This window comes from Moschus berezovskii, chromosome 7 (assembly GCF_049115385.1).
Source record: "Moschus berezovskii isolate FMDL1 chromosome 7, NW_MosBer_1.0, whole genome shotgun sequence".
Classification (NCBI taxonomy): Eukaryota; Metazoa; Chordata; class Mammalia; order Artiodactyla; family Moschidae; genus Moschus; species Moschus berezovskii.
The window spans coordinates 56,508,861-56,526,136 of NC_142466.1; the positions used below are offsets into that span (position 1 = coordinate 56,508,861).

The 17,276-nt window shown below is 38.3% G+C and overlaps 1 long non-coding RNA gene across 1 annotated transcript in view; it reads right to left on the reverse strand.

Moving 5' to 3' along the window:
* The window catches only part of LOC129556745 (uncharacterized), a 54,424-nt gene extending 50,582 nt beyond the window's left edge, over positions 1-3,842 (reverse strand). The window contains exon 1 of the long non-coding RNA XR_008686082.2: positions 3,666-3,842. This is a non-coding gene — a long non-coding RNA (uncharacterized LOC129556745). The remainder of the gene's footprint in view (positions 1-3,665) is intronic.
* Between the last annotated feature and the right edge of the window lie 13,434 nt (positions 3,843-17,276).

Below are 17,276 nucleotides of genomic sequence, written 5' to 3' on the forward strand. Positions count from 1 at the left end.
AATATAGAGATATTTTATCATTCATTATTCCTTTCAGTTCAGTTCAGTTCAGTCGCTCAGTCGTGTCCGACTCTTTGCGACCCCATGAATCACAGCACGCCAGGCCTCCCTGTCCATCACCAACTCCCGGAGTTCACTCAAACTCATGTCCACAGAGTCGGTGATGCCATCCAGCCATCTCATTCTCTGTCGTCCCCTTCTCCTCCCACCCCCAACCTTTCCCAGCATCAGAGTCTTTTCCAGTGAATCAACTAGTCGCATGAGGTGGCCAAAGTATTGCAGTTTCAGCTTTAGCATCAGTCCTTCCAATGAACACCCAGGATCGATCTCCCTTAGAATGGACTGGTTGGATCTCCTTTCCTTTAACAAGAGCTTATTAAGTGCCTGTTGTAGTCCAGGCACTGTGCTGGGGAATGGAACTAACAAGAAATAAATCAGGGCACTTACAGTCTGTTAGGGGAGATAGATATCAAACACACAATTACACAGAAAACCACACAAGTAATTGTATATTCATACCAAATTATTTAAAAAGGAATTCAGAGCCATCTTCCTCCCAAGTCATAGTTTGACTTTTCTCATTTTTCCTTCTAATTCTGAATGGGAACATGTATGTGACTAACAATTGGAACACCTACTGTGAACTACGCTGTTTGTGGTAGGCAGGAATGTCATTTGTAGTCCTAAACAAAATTCAAATATTGTCACAATTCACTTTTCTTTTAGAAGAAAACAAAAATCTGAAATCCTGTGAGCCTCACCTCACTTTTATCAACAGAAAAATAATTTCTAACTGGATCTTTTTAAGGTTTAAATTAAAGAAGCTTTGAAAAGTCTGTCGGTTCTCTAAGAAGTTTCTAAGACTAAGGAACTATTAAGTACTAATATAAACAAGAGTAAGACTGTTTACTCAAAGGAATGAACTAGAAAGTTAAGGAGTACATAGTATAGGTTGCAGCTGCACTTTAAGGAATGCGAAGATTTATGGGGAAAAGGGGAATGTCTTTACTGGAAACAGAATGAACAATTGTTCACGAGCAGGATCGGAGATTATTTGGAAAATGGTAGAGAAATTGGTCTGGTTTGGCCAAGGATACATGTGAAGCTGAGGACAGAATGCAAGAGGAAGAGGCAACCTTCAGGGTTTTAGTTGTTGAGTGCAGATGAGAAGGGAAAAATAAAATAAAACAAGCAAAAATAATATTTAACCATTGCATTATCTTCACTTTTTTAGGTCTTTTTAGACATTAAACCAAGAGATGAAACTCTTACATTTTTACTTTATAAAACATGTTCTGCCTTTTCCCCCAGAAAAGATACTGAAGGAAAGAGTTTCTTCCTGAGACTGCAAAATAAGATTTTTTTCTGAAGGACAGGTACAGAACAGGGGCAACTATAGGCTCTTAATGAACATGTCAGTTGCTTTAACTGGCCAATTAAAAATAGAAATTGTTCTATTATTTTGCTTCACATATATATGTATATATACACATATATATATATTCTCAGCATTGACAGAATATATATAATATATACAAACATATACATTCTCTTCCACAGAGTTCTACCTGAAATCCTCATTTTCCTATATAATAGTACAATTATAATCTATGAATGTGTATGAAAGTGGTTCATTACCTTCGGGCATCATAAAAGTAAAATGAAAAGATCAACCATTAGGAGAAAAACAAGACTAAAAATGACAGCGTTGGTTAACGCTCTCAATAATAAATAAAATAATATTATATCATTTTTATATCACATATATATAATATATATAAAATATATATAATACACATAAAAAAGAAAAGCAAGGTAGCAACCTTTATAAAATGATCATTTTTTTTTAAGGAAAAACATCTTTAGTTCTCAAAACAAAACAAATGCTTTTGCTTTAGATTTTTATTTTCTTTTAAAAGAAATCTAAATATTATAACCCAGATTAGTGGCTCAGTGGTAAAGAATCCACCTCCCAAGTAGGAGACTTGGGTTCAATCCATGGGTCGGCAAGGTCCCTTGGAGAAGTAAATGGCAACCTATTCGAGTATTCTTGCCTGAAAAATTCCCATGGACAGAGGAGCCTGGTGGGCTACAGTCCATGGGGTTGCAAAGAGGTGAACATGACTGAGTGAGTGAGCACACATACATGAGAAAGTATATGGCAGTCAACCATGATTAAAATGAGAGAATTACATAATGGAACTCTGCAAATAGTGATGTACCATATAAAGACTTGTGACCAGAGTAACAAAAATGAAAGAACAATAAAAAGGTCATGTTGGCAGCTGTACATTGATATGGCCTATATTTTCCTCACCTTCACAATATTTCACTACAATAAAGAATAAATGAAATGAGGTTTTATGACAATTATAAAAAGAAAATAGGTCTTATTTGTTTGTGGCACTGGTTACATACTTATAACATATTTGTAGAAATATCAAATGCTTAAAGAATTAAACAAATTTAACTTTAATGCTATTTATACTGAAAGTAGGATTTGATTTTTTTGTACAAAACTGTACAAAAATTTTACTTACATTTAAAAGTTCCTATTATCCATAAATCACTATATAGACTATAGAAGACGTTTATCCAGCTATACCAAGGGGAAAAACAAAGGCAGTACAATTTAGGCTAAAAGTTAAGTATTTTAAATCTTTCCAGACAATAAAAGTGGAGACACTGAGGGAAACAGTGAATTTCCTCCCTGAAAGAACACTGTGGACATTTATTGCTTTGTCTGAGAAACATTCTTACTGATGGTAAGATTAACCCTACCTTCTTCTGGATAAAATCAACCAACTGACCAACTGGTTCTAGGTAGGTCTTTCAGTCACAGTAAATTAACTCTCTGACCACTGTAGATGGCTTCAGAAGTAAGTGACTGATTCAAAATATGCCAAAAGCAACCCTTCCAGTATTTTTTCCCCAACAGAGAGACAGAAGCAACGCTTCTTTGATAGACAAGTGATGAGAGGCATGAAGAACAAGAATGCTGTCTGTCAAGTTTCCCACCATTAGGAGAAAAGCTGGTCTGATTAATGCAGAGATAAGAGAAAAAGAAAGAAACTTCAAACATGCAAATTTCTAGTTCTAAGAGTCTGAGGGCTAGATGTGTTCTTGAGTTACAAAAGAGAACCCTAATACTGTTCTCTTCTATTTTCCCCCATTTGACTGAGCTTGTTGGAGTTCAGTGTTTGCACTAGCAAACCTGACTTATCCAGGGGACTTATATGTAACAGCACAAATCAACAATACCACAGACACTATTTATATGAAAGAGATGTTAATTTACTTATAAAAAGACAACAAACTAGTTGAAAAGCTTTCTTTACTTCTAATGCTGTTTTCCCCTGGCGAGTTGCTGAGGTTTCCAAGATCTTGCCGCTGTGTCTTGAATCTAGCCCTCTCCCCTCTTCCTTAGTAAAGCCTCCTTACTTTTACCTGGAGAGCTTCCCAGGTGGTAAAGATCCTGCTTGCAATGCAGGAGATTCAAGAGATGTGGGTTTGATCCCTGGGTCAGGAAGATCCCCTGGAGAAGCAAACAGCAACCCACTCCAGTAGTCTTCCCTGGGAAATCCCATGGACAGAGGAGCCTGGTGGGCTACAGTCCACGGGGTTGCAAAGAGTCGGACATGACTGAGGCGACTTAGCACTCTTACCTGCAAGAGCTCAGTGGGTATTAATAATTCCTTAATACCATCCATCCTGTTCTGGCCCTTTACCCAGACTTTGAAGAGCCTGGCCTTTTGCTTCTCTACTGTTAATAGCGACTACAATTAGCTTTAGTTGATTTGTCTTCTAATCCTCCTCTGTGTGCTTCTGCTTCTATTGGCCAATGTGGGACACGCACTTCCTCTTGAATTTGACTTTCACCCTTGGACACGGTGCTGATCCCACCTTTTTCAAAGTTCTCTTTTCTCATAACCCTTTCTGATCCATACTATGGAGGGGTAGATGTGATTTCTTCACAGTGTGTCCACAGAGGGCAGAGAATTGAATTTAGATGCTTTCAAAGCTTTAATTTTCACTGCCTTGTGTTATCAACATACTCTGCTGCTGCTGCTGCTAAGTCACTTCAGTCGTGTCCGACTCTGTGTGACCCCATAGACGGAAGCCCACCAGCCTCCCCCGTCCCTGGGATTCTCCAGGCAAGAACACTGGAGTGGGTTGCCATTTCCTTCTCCAATGTGTGAAAGTGAAAAGTGAAAGTGAAGTCGCTCAGTCGTGTCCGACCTTTAGCGACCCCACGGACTGCAGCCTACCAGGCTCCTCCATCCATGGGATTTTCTAGGCAAGAGTACTGGAGTGGCTTGCCATTGCCTTCTCCGATCAACATACTCTAGCTTTTTTAAAAAAAATCAAAGATATTGGCTATGTTTATAAGAGAACAACCTAAACTGTCAGACAACCTTCCGTACATGATCTGTTGTCTGCAGTTACCTCATAAGGCAAAAGTGCAGTTTCAAAGTCTCCACTATTCATGAGTAGAGTATTCAAAAATTCCATAGAGACAGAAACTGTAAGTTTTCTTTTTGGAGTAGGTTCTCTGACATAATACAACTAGTGTCATTAAAATGTTAGTTCTGTAAGGATGGTAGATTTTTGCTTGTGTTTCACCAAGCCCCACCCCCACCCCCCCACCCCCCAGTGCTTGGAAGAGGACTTAGTACAGAGATTGCTAACATCTGTTGGAAGGCTCACACATAGAGACTATAGGGCTGAATCATTCTGCTAAGGAATTGAATAAATATTTGATTTTCAGTGTGTGTGCCCCTACAATGTGGAAAACCCTGTGGACAACTTGAGGCTGAATAAGAATGCATCCTGAAGAAACTTGATCTAGTAGGTGATAGAAATAATACAAAAATAGGTTCACTAGGGGCTCCCCTGGTGGCTCAGAGGTAAAGAATCTACCTGACAATGCAGGAGAAATGGGTTCAATGCCTGGTCTAGGAGGAGCCCACATGCCACAGAGCAACTAAGTCCCTTCACTACAACTACTGAGCCTATGTTCTAGAGCCAGGCTCCACGACAGAAGCCCATGCACTGAAACTAGAGAGTAATCTCTGCTGACCACAATAGAGAAAAGCCCAAGAAGTAATGAAGACCCAGCACAGCCAAAAATGAATAAATAAATAAATAAAATTATTTTTAAAAATAGGTATACTAAACATTCAATTAAAATGATTCTGTATTCAAGATCCAACAAATGTGTTGTTTGCTTTCCTGAGAAGCAGCACTCCTTTCTGTAGAGATTTGAAGTTATGCTGTAAAGGATTAGCTTTTGAGCTGTGTCTAAAAATATGAATAGAATTTCCACAGAGGGAAGCTCAAAGGCAGAGAATGCCTTGAGCTAGAAATCAGTCTTGGAGTCTTTTCTGAGCCTTCATGAGACCAGTAGAAATAAAGAATGGTATGTTTCAATAGCTGAAATAACTTTACGTAAATTATTAAGCACTGCAGCGTCTTCAAGACACAAGTATTTTAAGCACATCCGAGTGCCCTCCCACGGGGCAGGGGGAGGTGGGAGGGTGGAGGAGTGACTTTTCTGCCATTTTCCCTTAAAGTGAAATGAGTAACTTGAAAAAAAAAAAAAAGCTTCTTCTGTGTTTATTTTTAAGAGTTTATGTTTCAGTTTCCAGCATGTGTCACATTAAACTCAAACTGCCTATGAAAGAAAAATACTGGTATTCAAGAAAAGGCATGGTAGTATCTGTTCCTTACTTAAGTTCTGACAGGACCACGCAATTCCCTGCAAATCTCCCTCCCCCTCTTCCCCACCCTGGAGCAAATTTTCAAGCCATGATTCATCAAACCACATTTAGACATGCTGAACTTTGGTGACTCCTTCTGCAAAACCGGTTTGTTCACAAAATGGATTCTGCCTTACTTTTTCTCAAAAAGTCTCCTGTATGGTAGTGACATTCATGATACAATAGTTCTCTTCAATGCAGTACTAGTTTTCACAAAAACCCATCTATAGAGTTTTTAAAAAATATCTCATAGTGATATTAAACTTAGTATACTCAAGCTACATAGAAATGTAACTTAGATGTTTTCGTTTAAAGGAAGTTTAGGAGACACTACATTTTAAGAAGTCCGAGAGGCAGTTCTTCTGATCTGCATTTCATTTCCATATTGCAAATATCAAATGCTACAAAGAAGATTTGCCTAACCCATCATTTCTAATCCCAGTGAGTTTTTTGTACTCTCTCTTTACTCAACTAAGCCTTTATTCTCTTTACACTTAGGGTAGTTTAAGCAAATTTACCTGTGTCCACAGTAAATATGCCTCAGATCCAGGCAGCTGACTTCTTGTTCACCCAGATGGAAATTAAACTGAAATGTGCATATTGCAAGCACCAGCCACTGACTCTTAAAAATGCAAAACCTTAACCAGGCAACAGAAAACAGTTTCAAATAGAAAGAAGTGCTGTTGTTGAAGCCTAAGGATCTTTAATTCTCTGGATTGCTCACTATAAACCCATTAGCTGAATTTAAATTTCTTGGGGTTCTTCTGAACCTGGCTAACACACATGGAATTTAGAATTGTTTCCTTTTCACACTTTGCTTATTTTTAGTCTCTCCAAAAGACTCCTGGTTATGTAGCAGATTTAGGGAAAATGTTAGAATTTGCATGTTTGGCTTTGAGCTTAAAGATGATCTTGGTTATAAAAAGTGTGCAACTTTTCTCCTCTTTTTGGTCTTGTATTTTGATACTTATTTTATGACAGGTTTCATGACCTTCCATAATATGGATGTACAAAAACTATAAAATATCTAAAAATTAAAAGAATAATTTTTATATACTAGCTAGCTACACAGGAGTCATATCAACATTTTTGCACAATTATGACATTGAAAGACATTTTGAATCATTCAGTTATTAAAATCAGTCTTAAATCCCATGCCATTCTTTTGCATGTTGAAAAAATATGGTATGTTGTTGCAAAACTCTTTACCTTGAAACTACAGTAACATATGTTTTGCAATAGGAAAGTAAAGTTGCTTTAGGACCTTGTCCAAGTCAGATAATCAGATAACCATATACTTTAGACAAAATAGCTTTTAAATTCTTCATAATGATCAATATTTAGGGTACCAGGAGACAATGATCAGTCAAAAGCTTATTCTAATGTCCACCGTTTCCTTATCTGAAATGGTGCAAACAAAATTTGTTTTTTACTCTCTGTTGGTGAAATAAATTTCTTTTTCAACTGCTAGTAGTTCAGGACCTGCACTTTCTTGGGATGCATACCAAGGAGCTTGTTGGTAATCTTTAGCTACGGTTCTACAGGGATGACAAGGCATCACTCATCTTCATGGGAGAGGCATTGGGACCCAACCACTGCCTCTCCAACAACCATAGGTACAGTTCAGTTCAGTTCAGTCGCTCAGTCGTGTCCGACTCTCCGCGACCCCATGAATCACAGCACGCCAGGCCTCCCTGTCCATCACCAACTCCCGGAGTACACTCAAACTCATGTCCACAGAGTCGGTGATGCCATCCAGCCATCTCATTCTCCGTCGTCCCCTTCTCCTCCCGCCCCCAACCTTTCCCAGCATCAGAGTCTTTTCCAGTGAGTCAACTCGTCGCATGAGGTGGCCAAAGTATTGGAGTTTCAGCTTTAGCATCAGTCCCTCCAATGAACATCCAGGATTGATCTCCTTTAGAATGGACTGGTTGGATCTCCTTGCAGTATAAGGGACTCTCAAGAGTCTTCTCCAACACCACAGTTCAAAAGCATTGCCTTGACTAGACGGACCTTGGTTGGCAAAGTAATGTCTCTGCTTTTTAATATACTATCAAGGTTGGTCATAACTTTCCTTCCAAGGAGCAAGCGTCCTTTAATTTCATGGCTGCAATCAGCATCCGCAGTGATTTTGGAGCCCAAAAAAATAAAGTCTGACACTGTTTCCACTGTTTTTCCATCTATTTCCCATGAAGTGATGGGACCAGATGCCATGATCTTTGTTTTCTGAATGTTGAGCTTCAAGCCAACCTTTTCACTCTCCTCTTTCACTTTCATCAAGAGGCTTTTGAGTTCCTCTTCACTTTCTGCCATAAGGGTAGTGTCATCTGCATATCTGAGGTTATTGATATTTCTCCCAGCAATCTTGATTCCAGCTTGTGCTTCTTCCAGCCCACCGTTCCTCATGATGTACTCTGCATATAAGTTAAATAAGCAAGGTGACAATATACAGCCTTGACGTACACCTTTTCCTATTTGGAACCAGTCTGTTGTTCCATGTCCAGTTCTAACTGTTGCTTCCTGACCTGCATACAGGTTTCTCAAGAGGCAGGTTAGGTGGTCTGGGATTCCCATCTCTTTCAGAATGTTCCACAGTTTATTGTGATCCACACAGTCAAAGGCTTTGGCATAGTCAATGAAGCAGAAATAGATGTTTTTCTGGAACTCTCTTGCTTTCTCCATGATCCAGCGGATGTTGGCAATTTGATCTCTGGTGCCTCTGCCTTTTCTAAAACCTGCTTGAACATCTGGGAGTTCACGGTTTACATATTGCTGAAGCCTGGCTTGGAGAATTTTGAGCATGACTTTACTAGCGTGTGAGATGAGTGCAATTGTCCGGTAGTTTGAGCATTCTTTGGCATTGCCTTTCTTTGGGATTGGAATGAAGACTGACCTCTTCCAGTCCTGTGGCCACTGCTGAGTTTTCCAAATCTGCTGGCATATTGAGTGCAGCACTTTCACAGCATCATCTTTCAAGACTTGAAATAGCTCAACTGGAATTCCATCACCTCCACTAGCTTTGTTCATAGTGATGCTTTCTAAGGCCCACTTGACTTCACATTCCAAGATGTCTGGCTCTAGGTCAGTGATCACGTTATCGTGACTATCTTGGTCGTGAAGATCTTTTCTGTACAGTTCTTCTGTGTATTCCTGCCACCTCTTCCTAATATCTTCTGCTTCTGTTAGGTCCATACCATTTCTGTCCTTTATCGAGCCCATCTTTCCATGAAATGTTCCCTTGGAATCTCTAATTTTCTTGAAGAGGTCTCTTGTTTTTCCTATTCTGTTGTTTTCCTCTATTTCTTTGCATTGATCACTGAGGAAGGCTTTCTTATCTCTCCTTGCTATTCTTTGGAACTCTGCATTCAGATGCTTATATCTTTCCTTTTCTCCTTTGCTTTTCGCCTCTCTTCTTTTTACAGCTATTTGTAAGGCCTCCTCAGACAGCCATTTCGCTCTTTTGCATTTCTTTTCCATTGGGATGGTCTTGGTCCCTGTCTCCTGTACAATGTCACAAACCTCCGTCCAGAGTTCATCAGGCACTCTATCTATCAGATCTAGTCCCTTAAATCTATTTCTCACTTCCACTGTATAACCATAAGGGATTTGATTGAGGTCATATCTGAATGGTCTAGTGGTTTTCCCTACTTTCTTCAATTTAAGTCTGAACTTCGCAATAAGGAGTTCATGATCTGAGCCACAGTCAGCTCCTGGTCTTGTTTTCGCTAACTGTATACAGCTTCTCCATCTTTGGTTGCAAAGAATATAATCAATCTGATTTCGGTGTTGACCATCTGGTGATGTCCATGTGTAGAGTCTTCTCTTGTGTTGTTGGAAGAGGGTGTTTGCTATGACCAGTGCGTTCTCTTGACAAAACTCTATTAGCCTTTGCCCTGCTTCATTCTGTGCTCCAAGGCCAAATTTGCCAGTTACTCCAGGTGTTTCTTGACTTCCTACTTTTGCATTCCAGTCCCCTAGAATGAAAAGGACATCTTTTTTGGGTGTTAGTTCTAAAAGGTCTTGTAGGTCTTCATAGAACCGATTAACTTCAGCTTCTTCAACCATAGGTACATCTACTCCCAATTCTGCTACTTCATCTAGATCAGGTCAACAGAGAGGAGTAAGCAGGAGGAAAGTAGGAATACCTTTTGGACAAGGAGAAATTTCTCATACAAATCCATGGTTTGGCCATTTGAATTTGCTTCTCTGAATAATCACATTTCCCCCTCATTTCTATTGCTGTTTAGGTTGCTTGAATTTTTTTCCTCAACAGTTTATAAAAGTTCCTGCTATAGTAGACACATCAGCCTTTTCTTAATATATGAAAATAAGATTTGAACTTTTATGAGAATCTACTGATTTTATTTATATTTTTCCACATGTACTTTTATTTGTGTGTATTAAAATCTCTCTTATCTTAATCATAATAGATTTCCATGCATGAATAAGTGTTTCCTAGCTGATCGCGGAAGAACTGATGCTTTTGAACTGTGGTGCTGGAGAAGATTCTCGAGAGTCCCTTGGACTGCAAGGAGATCCAACCACTCCATTCTAGAGGAGATCAATCCTGGGTGTTCATTGGAAGGACTGACGTTAAAGCTGAAACTCCAATACTTTGGCCACCTCATGCGACAAGTTGACTCACTGGGAAAGACTCTGATGCTGGGAGGGATTGGGGGTAGGAGGAGAAGCGGACGACAGAGAATGAGATGGCTGGATGGCATCACCGACTCGATGGACATGAGTTTGAGTGAACTCCGGGAGTTGGTGATGGACAGGGAGGCCTGGCGTGCTGTGATTCATGGGGTCGCAAAGAGTCAGACACGACTGAGCGACTGAACTGAGCTAAACTGACTGAGCCCAAAGATTATGTATGTTATTTACATATTTGTGCTTGCATGCTCAGTCATTCAGTTGTGTCTAACTCTGTGATCCCATGGACTGTAGCCTGCCAGACTCTTCTGCCCATGGGTTTCTAGAGGCAAGAATACTGAAGTGGGTGTCCCTTTTCTCCTCCAGGGGATCTTCCTGACCCAGGGATTGAACCCGCATCTCCTATGTCTCCTGCATTGCAGGTATATTCTTTACCGCTGAGACATCAGGGAAGCCCCATTTATATATTTACTTCCATTTAAATCTTAGTTCTATCTGAAATATTTTTAATATGATATAAAATGGGGATCCAGTTTTCTAATATTGTTCCTATTTAAAGAATTGTTTTAAATTATTTATTTAATCCATTGAATTCAAATAGAAGTTGAAAATAGCATTATTATTTAATAAAAGGTGTGAATCTATTGTTATATGGTCAACTGGGGTTTTTTTAATTAATAAATTTAGTTTTTAGAGCAGTTTAGGGTTACTGAAAAACTGAATAGAAAATATAGAGAGTTCCCATAAAGGCCCTCTTCCTTAGTTTCCTCTATTATTAATATCTTGCATTGGTGTGTTACATTTGTTATAACTGGTGAACCTTTATTGATATATTATTATTAGTTAATACAAGAATTTACATTATGGTTCACTCTTTATGTTGTACAGTTCTATGGATTTTGCCAAATACAAAATATTGTATATATAACATTATGATAATATGGAAAATGTCCCTGTCCTAAAAATCCCCTGTACTCCACCCACTCATTCTCTTAACCTTCTCCCAGACTTGTGGCAACCATTGACATTTTTGCAGTCTCTGGAGTCCCTTTTTTCAGAATGTCATATAGTTAATATCACACAGTATACAACCTTTTCATACTGCCTTATTTCACTTAGCAATAGACAGTTAAGATTCTTCCATGACATTTCCTAGTTTGATAACATATTTCTTTTTATTGTTGAATAAAATTCCATTGTGTGGATGTGTGTGTGTGTGTGTGTGTGTGCGCGCGCGTGTATGCTCAGTCGCTCAGTCTTGTCTTACTCTTTGAGGACCCATGAACTGTGGCCCATGAACTATAGCCTACCAGGCTCCTCTGCCCATGGAATATTCCAGGCAAGAATACTGGAGAGGGGTGCCATTTCCCATTTCAGGGGACCTTCTCAACCCAGGGATCAAACCTGCGTATCTTGCATCTCCTGCATTGGGAAGGTGGATTCTTTACCAGTAGTGTGACCTGAGAAGCCCTGTATGGATATATAATAGTTCATCCACTCACTGATTAAAGGATATCTTGATTGCCACCAATTTTTGGCAATTATGAATAAAGTTGCTATAATCACTTGTGTGCAGATTTTTGTGATAAAATAATTTTAACTCATTAGAGTAAGTATCTAGGCATACAATCACTGGACTGTATCCTAAAACTATGTTTAACTTTTTAAGAAACTGTCAGGTTATCTTTCAAAGGGTAGTCCCATTTTGTATTCCTTACCAGCAATTAACAAGTGTTCCTGCCAACTGAATTTTGAATAAATATTTATTACTCAAACTAATATCATCATCAAATTAGTTTATATATGTATGTATTTTTCTCATCACAAAGTTTTGCTGCAAGTTGGTTGACAGGAAGAAATCATTACAATAGCACAAATTACTAAAGGTTATAAAAGAATTTGTGCATAAAATGTATGGTAATTAAGCTAGCATTAGGAAATCTGAAATTTCACAACATTGGATTTAAATAGATGCTTTGCTCTCTTTGAACCTGGAAAGCAGATTTTGACCTCTTGACCTTAACACACATCTTAATTTTTCTCCCTACAAATTTCTTGATAATGTATTGAAATAAAATTAGTTACAGTAGCCAATGTGACCATTTTATTCTCTCTCCTTTTTAGAATAATATAGAGAGGAATGCTGACACCATATTTAAGGATAAAAAAGACTTGTGAAGCATTTTCTAATCCTAGCAAGATCCTGTTAGTAGAAGTGTAAGAACTGACTCACTGAATTATTCACTGACTTTTCCTAAGTCACATAATAATAGATATTAAGTCTCCATTGAATTTGAATTTCTATTTTATCTATGATTTATCACCCACAAAGGAAAACATGGAGGAGCAGAGATATAAGATCTTAGCACAAGCATGTTATTACCTCATTTTGTTTGACAGCTATTGGAATTACAATGTGAACACAGGAGAGATAAAATATTTCTTAAAGTTATAAATTGGATTCACTTTTACCTCAAAATCCACACCCTGAGACTAGCAATAAATTTAACCTGAGTGCGTGTTCAGCACTTTCTCTCTTGTCCCTACATCACACTGGAATACAAGGTTTTGGAAAACCTAGTGAAATGAGAAAGGGCACCACATTGTTCTTAATTTCAATGATCTCATTTGCTGATGACCATTTCAATAATGGGCACCTTCAGTAAGGCCCTGAGACCATGGCAATTGGTGCTGACTTCTTTCATGTCCCGTGGAGTCAACCCCTTCTGTGACCATGCTAGTACAGAAGCACTTGAGAGGATTTAAGCACACTATATGATCTAGAAAACCCAAAGCTCTTGTTTTCCTTCCAGGACTGAGAATTGCAACCACCTCTTTAGGTCAGACCAACTGCTTTGTGCATGTGGTATGTGTAAGTGTGTGTGTGTGTGTGTGTGTGTGTTTGTATGTAAATTTATTTCAATTTAAAATATTTTTCAAAAAATTGAAATAGATAAACCTTGCCTGTTTGTGAACATTGTATAAAGAATTTGAATATATAAGTAACACCTACAGATCAGTAAGAAATAGACAGACGACTCTTTAGAAAAAATGGACCAAAAACTAGAACTTGAATCTAAGAAAGCATATATCCAATAATCAACATATATATAAAAGGGTGTTAAACTTCATTAGTCACTGAAGAAAGCTAAATTAAAAACCCAAGGTAATACCACTCACAACACCAGAATTGTTAAAATGAAAAAGACAATAACAAATATTGACAAGGATAAGGAAAAACTGGATTTCTCATTTACTGCTGTTTGCAAGTGTAACTTGGTAAACTTTGGAAAACTATGTGGCAGTATTGACTAAAGCAGAATGCATGTGAACACCGTGACCTGGCAAAAGAAGCAGAAGGTGTGTATAAGGATGTCTGCTGTAGCACAGTTTGTAATAGCCAGAAATTAGAAACATTCCAGTATATGACTAGAGAAAAATGGATAAATAAATAGTGAAATGTTTCTACAAAGGAATACCATACTCTCTTAAGTCTCCTGCATTAGTAAAGAACCTACCTGTCAATGCAGAAGACTCAAGAGAGAAGTTGCTGAAGAACTCAACCTTGACCATTCTACCGTCATTTGGCACTTGTAGCAAAATGGAAAGATGAAAAAGCTCTATAAGTAGGTGCCTCATGAGCTGACCGCAAATCAAAAAAATCGTCGTTTTGAAGTGGTGTCTTCTCTTCAGTTCAGTTCAGTTGCTCAGTCATGTCTGACTCTTTGCGACCCCATGGACTGCTGCACACACCAGGCCTCCCAGTTCATCACCAACTGCCGGAGTTTACCCAAACTCGTGTCCAACGAGTTGATGATGCCATCCAATCATCTCATCCTCTGTTGTCCCCTTCTCTTCTTGCTTTGTCTTTCCCAGCATCGGGGTCTTTTCAAATGAATCAATTCTATCTCATCAGGTGGCCAAAGTATTGGAGTTTAACTTCAACCTCAGTCCTTCCAATGAATATTCAGGACTGATTTCCTTTAGGATGGACTGGTTATATATCCTTGCAGTCCAAGGGACTCTCAAGAGTCTTCTCCAACACCACAGTTCAAAAGCATCAATTCTTCGGCACTCAGCTTTCTTTAGAGTCTAACTCTCACGTCCATACATGACTACTGGAAAAACCATAGCCTTGACTAGACGGATCTTTGTTGGCCAAGGAATGTCTCTGTTTTTTAATATGCTATCTAGGTTGGTCATAACTTTCCTTCCAAGGAGTAAGCATCTTTTAATTTCATGGCTGCAATCACCATCTGCAGTGATTTTGGAGCCCCCCAAAAGAGTCTGTCACTGTTTCTATTGTTTCCCCATCTATTTACCATGAAGTGATGGACAGGATGTCTTCTCTTATTCTTATGCAATAATAAGAAGCCATTTCTTGATCAGACTGTGGTGTGCAATGAAAAGTGGATTGTATATGACAACCAGCAACAATCAACTCAATGGCTGGACTGAGAAGAAGCTCCAAAGCCCTTCTTAAGGCCAAATTTGCACCAAAAAAGGTTACGGCCACTGTTTGGTGGTCTGTGGCCGATCTAATTCACTCCAGCTTTCTGAATCCAAGCGAAACCATTACATCTGATAAGTATGCTCAGCAAATCATTGAGATGCACTGAAAACTTCAATACCTGCAGCTGGCAGGGATCAACAGAAAGGGCCCAATTCTTCTTCATGACAATGCCTGATAGCACATTGCATAACCAGTTCTTCAAAAGTTGAATGAACTGGGTTACAAAGTTTTGACTCAACTGCCATATTTACATGACCTCTCACCAACCAACTACCACTTCTTCAAGCATCTTGACAACTTTTTTCAGGCAAAACATTTCCACAACCAGCAGGATGCAGAAAATGCTTTCCAAGAGTTAGTCAAATTCCAAAGCATGGATTTTTATGCTACAGGAATAAGCAGACTTATTTCTCATTGGTAAAAATGTGTTGATTGTAGTGGTTTCTATTTTGATTAATACAGATGTGTTGAGCCTAGTTATAATGATTTAAAATTCATGGTGTGAAACCTTAATTATGTTTCCACCAACCTATTACATTTTTACACCATTCATACAAACATGCACACACATAGCACTATAAGCTAAAGTTTCACAAAATAATACTTACCTTATAAAAAGTGACTCATGCTGATAGTTTTCACGTTATTCCATTTCATTCTATTCTACTTCTTTCTTTCTTTTTAGTGTTTATCAGTACATAAAAAATTGACTTCATAATTCACTAATGATTTTGATTTAGCAGTTGAAACATTGCTCTAGATGTGTCTGGACCTTCAAACCAAACAAAATATTGTCTTACTTTGTCTTGACCCTAATGAGAAACTTAGGAAACTGTTTTCCTTCCAAAGTCCAAGAGGAAAAGGAGATTCCAAATCCCTGGGAATTCTAGTCATGGTTAATTCTTTGGCAGACAGGGTGATAACTTTCATTCTTCCCTGTTAAATCCATATCAAGGAAGCAAGATAATGTATCTAAATGTTATTCCTTCACATTCTCAATTAACCATCTTCCTATATTGATGTGTTAAGAACAGAGGTCCTCAACCTTCTTGGCACCAGGAACTGATTTCTTGGAAAACAGTTTTTTCATGGAGGGGAGGTGCAGGGCGGAAGGTTGCAGGATGATTTAAATGCTGTAACATTAATAATGCCACCGTTGATCTGATCACCACTGACACTGTAAAGCAAACAATGAGCAGTGGCTGTAAATATAGATGAAGCTTCACTGGCTTGCTTGCTGCTCACCTCCAGCTGTGCTCCCTGGTTCCTGGGATGCCTAGTTAAGAAGATGAAGTTCCTTCTTCCAACTTGTTACATATGAGTGCTTTTGTCTATTTTTACTTCAGTGTGATGATGCACTCCAATGAAGATTCACTCCATTGGCCTTCAGTATCTTCATTTGACTATTTCATTGAATGGGCGGGAGGGTAAAATTTTAAAAAAGTTATTTCTCTATTTCACATGATGTTGGGAATAACTGAGTAATAATAACAATCAATAATTTAGTTGTGTGTGTGATGATTATTTGAACATCTGACATTTCCAGAGATAAAGGGAAAACCATTTAGAACACTATTCCTCAAAATTCTTTAACCTATGCACCCATTAGAAATACAAATTAAGGCAGTATTTTCATTGACTGTGGATAATGGGTGTGAGAAAGCTGTGGGGAAATTTTGAGATTTCAGAGAATTTCTGTCTTTGATGATTCTGAATATACCTCTTTCTCCACATGAAAAGTAATGCTTAGATAGAACCTTAAACAAAGGGGTAGAGGAAAACCCTTACTTAAATCAGATGTTTTGCCAGATTTTGTCCAAATACTTTTGCTCTGTTAAAGGATGATATGTGTGAGAGACTCCATACTTTGTATCCTTGTTTTATTTCCTTTTCACTATCAGGTCTGTACTACAGTAGTAGAGATAAATAAACTGTGAAAATATAAAGCATAATAGTTACTTTCAACTCTCTCTTTTCCCTCCTTTTCTTCATTTTCTGTTCAGTCTGTGTAAAGTAAATGGAACTAATGAGTCATCTTCTAGAAACAGCAAGAGTGGTGACTCATTCCTCCAGACTTGTAGTATGTGGCTTTTCATGTACATGAAGCATTTAACCAGTGATTATCCCTTAGCTGCTAATGGTGACATATGGTACATTTTATTTCCAGATCCCACTTGACAGCATTATTGGGGGGACAGAGTTTCCAATAGATTACTCAAGAAATATTCCTATATGATTAGTGACTTTCTTTTTATATTTGGGAGTTTCATTGCTTTTAGAGTTACAGCTGAAAGTTAATTTTTGAAAAAAATGTTTTTCTAACTTTTGCCCTTAATTCTGCCACAGGTACC